The following is a 12,630-nucleotide window of genomic DNA, read 5'->3' as shown; positions in this document are numbered from 1 at the left end:
TCTGGCCTGGTGTCGTCAGAAAATTTTTTACTACAAATGTAAGCCAAGGAAGACAGCCCTGAAGAGTACGGGCAGCCACAACGTCCAACTTTTTAGTGGTCGTTCCAACGGCATACTTACAAAGAGGGTATTTTCCAGGCCCACTTTCCTTGCTAACTATGAGCCATTGGTTATCCGGGAAACAACCTAACGAGATATTCTTCAATCAGCGGCGTATCTCTCTCATGAACTGTCTCCGTACACAGAGACTCCAAGGCTACGAGTCAAGCTACCTACAGCTGGCTCTCCATCATCAAGAATAATAATAAGGAGTAACTGGAAATTTCACCATTGGCCTTTTTCAGGACCAATATAAGTATTTACGTTCACTACTTACCCATCAATCTCATCGGTTCTTTTAAGGGCCACCCAAGTTTAAACTACCTTGCCAACAAATACATTCTTACTACCATTTCTGGAAACATTATTCGTCGACTAAAAGACTATGTAAAGCCGGCCATTATCAAACCAAGTCAGTCATTCACTGGCAGATGTCACAAGCGGAGTTGTTCATCGCTAGGCTGGGAACCCCAGTGACAACCCTATATTACCCTCTCAACCCTAAGCATTCAACCAGGAACCACCAATCCTCTCCACGGGTCTGCGCTGGGCGAACCTAACAGCTATAAAAGAAAAAAAAAACGGGAGTCTCTTACGGGCAAGCATCACGAACCAACCCCTTCACCTTAGATCATAGAAACAACTGAGTCTGCAAAAAAAAGGTGCTTTAAACAATAACGTCTTCGACGTTATACCAGAAGACGTTGGAAAAGAGCACTACAACTAGCTCCAAAGCTTCGGACTATGTAATTTTTTTCCCGATCAGTCTGGGGCTTCAACTGCAGGTCAGAGAAGATCACCCTGAGGTAGTCACAATTGCTGTAAACTTTAGTCAAGAAAGAGTTTACCTAAGAAGCTCACCGGTCTTTTTTAAGGGCAATCAGACGTCGAACTACCTTGCCAACAAATGTATTAGAACTTAACAAAGTTGACAGAAAATAGCCTTTAGGGGTCACAAAAAACGTAAGTATGCCAACAGTCGTAAGAGGATGAATTGGATCGAAATCTTCAAATGTATCTAATGAATATAATTTTAGGTGTCAAGAAACTGACGCAGAAAACTTTTCGAGATTAGAACAGCAGCGTCTAAATCGACAAACAAAGAATCCATTACGTGAGGGATCAGATTTTTACCCTCACAGTAACCTCTCAAATCATTCAAATTTTTAAACAAGTAGAAAATGTATTTGTATTTTTGTATCGATAAAAAATGTAGAGATGAAGCTCTAGGACTTTGTTTCTCTGGTAAGAGATTTGTGAGATAAGATGAAAAAAAAATTTTTTTATTATATATTTTTGGAAGTTTTAAATCTTAACAGCTTAAAAAATAGCCCTTTCCGTAAATTATACGGGAGAAACTGCAAATCAACGGCCCCTAATGGCCAATGATTATTTTATGGCATAAGGAACGCACGGTACTTTTCAGCATATTTATATTTTTTTTAATTTTTACAGCTTATTACATGAGCAAATAAACTGTTTGGATTGCAGAAAAATATGTTTTTGCGAACAAATACGAAAATTTTTTTTCTGAGAAGTGTCAGGAATAAATGCAAATTTTTTAACTGAAAACGTTTCACATTACATGTCAACACACTACGGTGTTTCATTTAGTAAATCCCGTGCGAAGCTGAGACGGGGGGCCGCTAGTCTAATCAATAATTGTAAATCCCGTTGAGATTAAGAACGTTACGGTAATAACCGTTTATTTACCAAAAAAAATTATGTATCTGCAACGGTACTACAAATAGTCATTTAGATTTGGGTCTGAAAAAAATTGACAGAATTTTCATGCACTTTCACTCAAAATGATTAATTCCAAGTGTCTAAAACCATCGCTTGACCCAATTAAACAAGTTATGTCACGTGATTCAAAAGTGTCAAAAGTGGGCTTCAGAAATAAAACGTCCTGTACTTTATAAAAAAAAATTTTTTTTAGTTGTAAACTATTAAAAAATTGTTCGACCCAAGTTATAGTAATATTACATGCACAGTGTGAGTACCTCCGGTGGAACACCTTGCCAGTTACTGACACTCTCTGCACCAATGGTGCATCGGGTCCACTCGCCACTGTGTAGCCTTTTCCCGGAGAGGACTCCATATTCTAGGAAGTCCAGTCCTCGCTGGTTAAACCGGTGCTCTCTGCTGAAGCATCGGATTCAGGCTAATTAGCATCCCCGGAGAAGCCCCATCATTCAGGGACCACTTCTCACCGGTAAGGCAGAATTACATAGGAACTTTTCTCGATGAAAACAGATTTTGAAAAAATCTGCATTCACCGGGAATCGAACCCACAACCCTTAGAAACGCGTTGTATCAGTAACAATCCCGCTTACCACTAAGCCAACGCCGCTTATGAAATGTTATTTTAGTTAATTTTTTTAATCTAAAGGCCATACAAAAATTTTTCTTCGACTTAATCTGTACAACCTATGCAGGTAAAATTAGTTTACACCGTTTAAAAAAACTTACGTTTGAAAACAATTTAATCTGCCTTTTTTAAACGTAAGCTTTATGAAATATCATAGTTTTTGTGAAATGCCCTATGTATAAATATTTAAGCAATTGCATGTCTGACCAATTTTATATTGTAATTAATAAGTTGATTGAAAATCGGAAAACCATAAGGACTTGCTCCACTTTCATGCGACATCATCGTGAAGCATTACTTGGAGACCTCAACAGAAGGTAAATTTATATAAATATATGATGAATCAAACGCTTGTACTGGCAAATTGATGAGTTTCCAATTGCCTAAATCTGGTGTAAACGGTAGTTAGTATGAATATTTACCAAGAATGAGTATTTTTCTGCTCACATCAGGAATTATATGTTATTCATAGAGTAATTCAAAATCACAACTCAATTAACATAACCACTATATTACTATATACATTCGCTGTTCGTAATATCGGTTACTGTACTACCCCACGAAAACGCAGTTTCTTTCATCATTTGTTTTCTAATCACAGAGTAACCATACGTTTTTAATAGTTATTTAGCTTTCAAATTTGTTATCGTTATACTCGAAAATTGATTTTTAAATACTGCTCTGCTTGATCATAATTCTATTATTGTGGTACAGTTGTAACTTCTATAAGTGATGGACGGAACTCGTAGATTCGTTCTAGAAACAAACGAATTGAATTTTTGTTCGTCAAGAACCAGCCGTCAGCCCAAAGGCTTTATTTGCTTTTACTTACAGAATACTTTTCTTTTAAATTGTTGACTCGGCGTTGTGGTGTTAGGTTTCACCGAGCGATATGTATGGAGTGGTGTACGCTGAGCTGGCGTTGACTTACTGATGAAGTTTATGTCTTATGTCATACGGTGTAGCGCATCTTATTCGTTTTTTTATCTCGCGTCCTTGTTAAGGTCTTTGTCATACAGTGTCTACTTTATTTTTCCTCGATAATCAATTTATTCATTAAGGTAAAAATTATGTGTCAATCAGTTAGAATTATTAGATCTTGAAATTTTCCATATAATTAAGTAATTCGAATATTTTTGGAATTAAGAAAATTAATTTAATCACTTTTACTCATTAGTCACTGATCAGTCAACTTGAAAATTAATTTAATCACTGATTAGTCACTGAGCTTAGTCTTACATTTGCTTGAAATTCACGCTTCTAACACGCAGCTTAATCACCAAATTAAGTCTTAAATTTGCTTAAAAGACGCAACAAACTCACTCTCCAACCTTTATAGTTACTTCAGATCACTTGATGAAAGAGGAAAAGCGAAAATTGGTATGTACAAGGAGTTTCTATACTCTTGCGTTTAAAGAGGACGCGTCAAGTTGGGGATCTGAATAACCAGTCAGAGCTTAACCTAATTACCCTCGACTGACATGAGCACAGTCGTGGTGAAATAATTTCACAGTAATTGATGGTTAAAACTACTGATCTCTCGGATCTTACATTAAGTAAAAGTTACTGTCGATATTGTGTATGATATTTCTTGTATACATGCGCAGTAAAGAATGTTGAAATTGTTGATTAATCACATTATTTGGTGTACTTGTGCGGATTGATTGTGTAAGGAGAGCGTTTTATAAGATTGTTCGAGGTTGTACGCGTAGTTCAAGTTTTGCGACGGTAGCTTGTTTCAAAAGAAGTAAGTTTTATGTCATGCGATTGCAAAAGCAGGTATACCGCTCGATGATTCGAGATCGCTGAGCTTTTGCTTTTTATAATTTAAAAACGAAACTGTTTTTCGAAGTAATAAATATTAAGTAAATGACATGAGATGTCACACAGTGACAATAAGAAGTTAACAAACTGAGGGGACTATTGGTTGCAAAATCTTGCCATGACGCAGTTAACTTCATGTTACATACTTGTCGAACAGTGTTGACACATGTTCCTTCAATGATACTCGAAACTTTTTACTTCATGAAGGAAGCGTGTGAAGCAACGGGAGATAGTTTGTTCTACATTTTGAAATTATTGGAAATGCATTAAAGTCCTGCAAAACATTTTTTCATTAAAATCCAGACGGAAGAACATTTTAAATATTAAATCTGCTTTGATGGTTGCTAGTCATAATAAGCTTTTGAAATTCAGCAGTTACATACTGTGACGGTAAGATACCGTCGAGCCATCATCAGTAGGCTAGGACCGATAGGGAAAGAGGGAAAAGAGGAAAAGCGTAGAGGACAGTTAGGAAAAGAGGGAAAAGGAAGAAAAGGCCGAAAAGGGGTCATATTAGCTTGGGCCAGCGAATGCGCGTGAAGCGAGTTTTAATTTTTTTTTTAATTCAAATACTTTAGCAGGATATTACACAATTGAAAAACGTCCATCTCTTGACGTTTTTTTAGCCTCATACACACACACACACGTGCGCGCGTGTGTATACTCCAAATAACACATTACTTTTAAGAAAATTATTAAAAAGTACACAAATCCTCTTAAAATCTTTTTTATACCGTCTCCCTCCTAATCTTCACGTCTTCTTAGCTATGGCAATTTCTTTTAAACAAGAACTAACTGGTAAAAGGAAAGCCTAAATATTTACATAAACTTCACTGATAGTTTTCTCTGTTTAGAGCCACTCTTCCATAGAATTACTGCTTCCCTTACTAAAAGCTAGAAAAACTTAGATTTGCATTGACCTTAATAGAATACGTTTCAAAACTCCCAAGAAATTTCCTATTTGAGTACATGATTTTTAGTAAATTATTGTAACTATTAACTGATATAATTATTTGTTGTTTGGGATCCAAGAAAATTAGTGAGATTTCATGTTTCCTTTACCGGAAATTTGCATTTGTAATACATATTAACTGCTGGCTTGCATACTTAATTAAATAATTAATAAACATTAAATTTCTTTAGTTTGATTTTTTTCCTTTTAATACAGTTTTCAGAACCTTTTTAGTATTATTTGATACGTGTTTTGCAATGTTCGCTTCGTTTTCCGTGCATTCCATATAGAGATCCTCAACTGCCTGCCTAACGTTAAAGTATTTTGTTCGAACATATCTAACTGAGTCTATCTCACAAACAATTTATTTTTTTAACCTATTTAATAGCATAAGTATAAAACTCAACCTCATCTATTACTGAAGCCTTGCTAAAACATTTATAGTGTACTTGAATTTCCTATCTTCATCCAACCATTCGTAATTGTATGCTCATTGTCATACAACTTCTTGATCACTTGTCCTGTTTTGTTCATAGTAATCATAATATTACTTTTGCTGCTTCATACTTTATATGCTGCTGTGACCAAAATTTATCTCCTATTACTTATTATAACACTGAACTCCTTCCCCCTCTTCAATTACTTCCCTATTTGACGCAATAATTTTATTCTACATCCTGTAAAACTCTCCTAAGGTCATCTAAGTAGAAACTGACCATAAATTACCCATATATTCATTTATAAATAATTTTAGTTTAACGATACATTCTTCGAGCTTACAAGTTAATCAACTCTTTTTAATTGAACTATTCTTACATCAACTTCAAACTACCTGCTGCCTTATCTTTTTTACTTTTCTCTGATTCTTGCAACAAAGTCCTGCTTAAAAATTTTTTTACGTGGGGAAATTCTTTCTTTAAAAGCTCATTAGTATGTGATGAAACCTGTTGTTTTCGTTGCACGATTATCTTAGACTGGTTGTGTAACTTTTTAGAATGGTTGACTTAAAAAAAAAGATTTGGTAAAACAAAAAAAAACAGATTTAATTTGTAACTTATAGAAAATGTAATTTTAAAAATCCATTAACTTTATGTTTTGAAAAATCGTGCAAGATATTTCATTAAGTTTGAGGGGTTGTTGTGGAAAGTGTGCAGATGATGGAGCTCTGAAGATCTCGAAAAATTAAACAAATATGTCAAGGAAATTAGTACTACATATTAGACACGTATTTTATTTACTTATTTTTCCCAAGCTTACAAATCTGACGAAAAAATAATCTGTTCAAAAATTTCTTGACATCATTCCCAATATAAATGTATAGATTTATGGTATCGTATTAGATTCCTCGTATACACACTCCCAGGTTTTTACGAATTCTAAATCCCTGTCTACTATGTGATCACATCGCCTAGTTTCCTCTACTTTCTCTAATTGTAGAAGTTTTTCGTGTAGGCTCCTAGTTGAGAGTTCTCCACGTCTTGCAGGGTACTACTTTTAGGGCACATTGATAGTCTCTAGTACACTCTACTTGTTATCAAGTTTAAGGTGGTTCTTTCATGACTCCTGAGTCGAAGATGCGACTGTCAAGTTAATGTTTATTAATGCTGCTTAAATTTTTAACGGTTATTTGTTAATATTGTTTATTGAGTCAAATTAAGTTCTGATTCAAAATTTAACATCGTAATATACGATATAAAAGTTCATAGGAATAATTATCTACAATTCGCCCTTAACCTCAAAATACCAACAGTGGATGCTTACCTATGCTTTTAACATAGGAAACGAAAATGTATGCCTGTGTTTCTTTTAATATCTTTTAATTAAGTCCGTAAACACATATATTTTGAGATAGCAGTGTGTTTGAAATTGCATAAGCTTTATTGTGTCAGTTTTTTACTAAATTACGTTCAGTAAATAAATAACTAGGCTACAACTTTCAGTAAAAAAAGCTTAGTTGCCATAAGAGCACATGTTTAGAATTTAATTTTCACTTATCATTTTCCTGCGTTTATATTCGTCAGCCTACTCTGAAATTTTGAGGGGTCGTATATTGTAACTCAATAAACGATCCTTTAAAATTTCATGCCGTTCTGATCATAATCATTTCATAAAAGAACCACCTTAATGAAAGGATCTTTTATTACCCATTAAAACTCACGGTATTGATATTTTTGGAACTAACTGTGATTTTATCAACGAGCTTGCTAGGTATTGGCTTTTCTTGGCAAGCCTGGATTGTCTCTATACCCAGAAAACTGTACTTTTCATCTCAAAACCCAGATAAAAGATTTTTGACATACGAGATACTTATCTTATCGATAAACCCAAAAAAAAAATCTTTATAACTTTAGACGAGATTTGACCCCAGGACACCTAAAATGTATGCAGCCAGGAATCTAGCAGGCTAGCAATTGAGCCATTGAAGCTCTATATTTATAGGTGATTTGTATTTACCATACTATCGCTATGAAGTATAACAAACCGAAATTTTTTTACTCACACAATTTTTAAAATTTTTAATGTCTTAGTCTGATTTTATTACCTTATCTTACTAATATATAAAGCAAAGTCGCTAAAAGCGTTGTAATCGCTAACCGTAAAAACTACTAAACCGATTTTGCTGAAATTTTGCGTAATGATTATTAACACTTCGTAGATGGTTTTAGTATAGTTTTTATCTTGAAAAATTTAATAACAATAGAAATAAATAATCTCGAAGTTTTGCAAAAATACGCTGGCTTTTAACTTTAGTTTAGTAAGATCCGCTAGGTGGCGTCGACATAAGATCGAGGCTACCTGCAACAGAATCAAGTAAACGGGGTTATAATAGGCCAGAGCGTCTCGTAAATTTTTGCAGTCGTCTACCAGCGGTTCATCAAGCTGCATCGCGAATGAAGATGATAGTCGTGCAGCTGGGTATCCCGGTTACCGACGACACTCTTCTTTAATCGGCAAGTGACCTAGGACTACATACACCCTGAATCTCTAGGATTGACGAGCGCCACCAATAAAAAATTATCCCAACCGATAACGTTTCCGGCGGAATACCAGGAAAAGTATCTAGCCGGAGCACAACCTGCTCCGACACTTAACAGTTGTGTGGCCATTCCACCATCACGCCTGGTGCCGTCAGAGAATTTTTGGCTACAAACGTAAGTTAGGGAAGACAGCCTTGAGGAGCACGGGTAGCCACAACGGCTTCCTTCTCAGTAGTAGTGTCCCCAACGACATACCCACATTTTCCAGACTAACGATGATCGGTTGGTTATTCGGGAAACGACCTGAAGACGAGATATTCTTTGGTCAGCGGCGTACCTCCCTCCATCACAGTCTCCGTACGTAGAGACTTTGAGGGTAAGAGTCAAGCTGCCCGCAACCAGCTCTTCATTATCAAAAATAATAATAAGGACTAGCTGTTTTTACCATTAGCTCTTTTTAGGGTCGCTTTAAGTATTTACGTTCCCTACTTAACCATCAATCTCATCGGTTTTTTTAAGGGCCACCTCAGTTAAAACTACCTTGCCAACAAATACTTTTTACCACCATTTTTGGCAACGATTCGTCAAATAAAAGAAAGCTGGCCACTATTAAACCAAGTCAGTTATTCACTGGCAGATATCACGAGCGGAGTTGTTCGTCACAAGGCTAGAAACCCCGGTGACCGAGGACCCTATATTACCCTCTCGACTCTAAGCATTCAACCAGTAATCACCAATACTCTCCAAGGTCTGTGCTGGGCGAATCTAACAGCTATGAAGGGAAAAAAAACTTGAGCCACGGGATAGTCTCCAACGGGCAAGGATCACGAACCAATCTCCGCATCTTAGATCACCAAAATAACTGAGACTGCAAAAAAAAAGGTCCTTTAGAGACCAATGTCTTTGACGTTATACCAGGAGACGTTGGGAAATAGCACTACAACTAGCTCCAAAGCTTCGGACTTTGTAATTCAACTCTTTCAGTCAAGAAAGAGTTTACCTAAGAAGCTCACCGGATTTTTTTAGTGCCATTGGACGTCGAACTACCTTGCCAACAAATACATTAGAACTTAACAAAGTTGACAGAAAACAGCCTTTAGGGGTCACAAAAGTCTTAATCATGCCAAAAGTCGCAAGAGGGTGAATTGGAAGAAAAACTTTAAATGTATCTAATTAATACAATTTCAGGCGTCAAGAAACTGACGAAGAAAATTTATCGAGATTGGAACAGCAGCGTCATAATCGACAAATATAGAATCCATTACGTGAGAGATCAGCTTTTCATTGTACCCTCATAGTAATCTTTCAAATCTTTCAGTTTTTTAAATAAGTAGAAAACGTATTTGTATTTTTGTGGCGATGAAAAATGTAGAGATTAAGCTGCAGGACTTTGTTGCTCTGGTAATAAAGTTGTGAAATAAGAGAACAAAATTTTTTAGTATACATTCTTTGGGATTCTTAAATCTTAACACTTTTAAAAAATAACCCTTTTCGTAAATTATACGGGATAAACCGCAAATTACCAGCCCCTTATGGCCAACGATTATTTTATGGCATAAAGAACGCACGGTACTTTTCAGCATCGTTACATTTTTTAAAATTTTTATAGCTTATTATTTGACCGAATGAACTGTATGGATTTCGAACAAATATGTTTTTAATAAATCTTTTTTTTGGAGTGCCTGTCGTATCAACGTATCGTACAATAAATGTAAGTAAATCAGTATCTGATATGTAGAGTGTGGAATCAACGCTTATTGAGTAATATTTTGCTTTTTTTACCTCATCAACAATTTTAAAAAATAAATGTTCAGCCATCAAGTCTATTACTTCTTCACAAATAGTTGATGATAGATAAGAAATTTTTGGACTTTCTGGATTACCACATGACTCTGTATGACTTTTAAGAAAAGGGTTAAACTCAGCTATAAGTTCTAAAAACATTATGTAGTTACCGTTGTGGAGAGCTCCAAATGGTTCAGTCTTTTCTCTGAAAGCTAAGCTTCCCAATGCCAATGATCTAATCACAGCAATAACACATGGTAAAACAATACTCTAATAATTATTTTCGGTTTCAATTTAAATTTTTAATGAATCTTCTACTGTATTTGTTACTTTACATCTGTTTGAAAAGTTAACCACGTTTGTTTTATGTGCGCGAGATTCTTTGTGTTCTTTAACACGTTGATGCATATTACTCCAGTCAAAATAACCATTAGTTAAAGGCTGTGATTCGCCAAATAATTGCATAGGCTGCAGAAAATAGCATTGGCACTTCATGAATAAATTATCCAGGACCGTTGTTGCACTTGGCCGTTCATCTGGGTTTCTGAAAAAATTTGATTACTTAAATATCGATGACGATCGTACATTATTCGTTTAGTCACAGAAAAATCAATATTTTTATTTTGTTTAGAAACGCAACGATATATTTCAGTGATCGTTCCTTCGTTTATCATCCAATAAACAATGTCCTTGCCGATGTGTTTTCTTAGGCTCTTGATGAGTTAAAGTTGCAACTAATATGCTATTCGAACTTCTAGTTGGTTTACTTGCCTTATCTCTGAATGAATTCAATAGTTCAAAATTTTATATTGGCACGTTATTTTTTTTGGCAAACAGCTTCACTGTCGTCTAATTTTAATTTACTAATAGTATTTAGACTTCTATTGTTTTTTCTATTTGCAGTGAAATCATATGGAACGTTGTATTATAAAAAAAAATTAAAATACACATAATACTATATATATTTCATAAACCTCAGAGATTTCAAAACTATAAATTGAACTTAAACTGTTTATAGATATTTTTAGTCCCAAGATTAAGCTAACGTGGGTAACACACGGGGGCCTGTGGTCGTCTAAACAAATGTAGAAGGTGTTTCATTCAGTAAGACTCGGATTAAGCTGAGACGGAAAAGCTGCTAGTTAAAAAATAAATCTGTGTACGTAAATGGCCTTATAAATACATTTATAGTTTTAGATAGCTTGGTTGTCTACATAGTTGTTTACTCAGTTTTTATCTCTTACATTTTTTTGTAAATTGTGATAGTAATTAAAAGTTTGAAGTTATTATTAATTCAATGAGTGATTTAATGCATCTAGTTTTAGTTGTTTCATAATAGTATGTATCTGAGTGCTCTTATTTTTCTACGAAATAAGTGCTGCACTTTTTATACGTCATACTTTTTTTTAAAACGCAACACTCTATTTGTACTCTGCTTAAGCATCATGATTCTTTTACAACCTTATAGTTATTTTGACACTGGCATATTATTCACTGTGCATTTTTCTTCTTCACTCGAGCTTTTTTACATAACGTGAGAGCCTCATTATTTAATTAATCCACGCACTTTCATAACTCCAAGATATCTACTGCGTTTTGAGAATGACCTCTTTTTACTGTTTACTTGTGAAGTGTCAAGTGTCTCTTAACGTTACCTTCCACATTTTTTTCTACCTTTAGTATCATCACCCTCGTAGTCTTCAAGGGCTTTAGTATCATCTAATCTATTTCTTATATGGCACTTGCTCACAAACATTCATATTTACTAATCAAGTTTTTTTTGTTACATTTACAAAGTTTTTAGCACTCTAAATCAAAAATGTTCATTTTTGTGTGTAAAATAAATGTATTTTGTATCATAACTCTGAAAAATCGTTGCAGCATGTTATTTAAACAAAACAATTCATTTCTTTGAATGATGCACAGTATTAAAAATTATATTAACAAATGGAATTAACTACTAGCCTTAGCTACTAAAGTGTACTTTATATTATACTATTTAAGTTTAATTAGTTTCAGTTTTATTTAATGCGTTTCAGTGCAAATTGTGAGCAACCCTTATCATACTTTTCTATACGGAGTGTTACTGAAACACGTACAACTTATCATGCTTTATTTAAAATAGTGTTAAAGTTATCTTACACTCAACAATAGTTGTTAAAAATACTAGCCACAACGTTGCAATTAAAGTATATTTGAATAATTAAATCCGGTAGTATGTTTAATTCATAAGAGAAATTTTTCTCATGTTAATTCAGTGCAATTCGTTGTGATCAACGAATTCCAACAGTACGGGATGATTCCTCCTTAAAACAGTGTTAGATGATCACCTCATTAAGTGTTACAATTCAGACGACCATGAAATATATTTTTGTTAGTACATTAATACAAAGAAAACATAAATTAAACTTGAGGTACTTAAATCTAAAGCCCTAAAACTAAAACCTAAGCGTTCTAAGGCTCAACAACTCTCTGACTCATGCATTTTTAAAGTAATGACGCTTTTGATAAATAATTGAAAAAAAAAATAGATTTGTACACGGTTGACTATCGTAAAATCTTATATGTCCGTAATAATTACAAGTATTTTATTTCTAAAGCGTCAGAAAAGTGCTGGTAGT

This window comes from Copidosoma floridanum, unplaced genomic scaffold (genome assembly GCF_036245765.1).
Source record: "Copidosoma floridanum isolate Cflo_tuat_1 unplaced genomic scaffold, Cflo_Japanese_pri ptg000011l, whole genome shotgun sequence".
Classification (NCBI taxonomy): domain Eukaryota; kingdom Metazoa; phylum Arthropoda; class Insecta; order Hymenoptera; family Encyrtidae; genus Copidosoma; species Copidosoma floridanum.
This window is presented reverse-complemented; position numbering follows the sequence as displayed.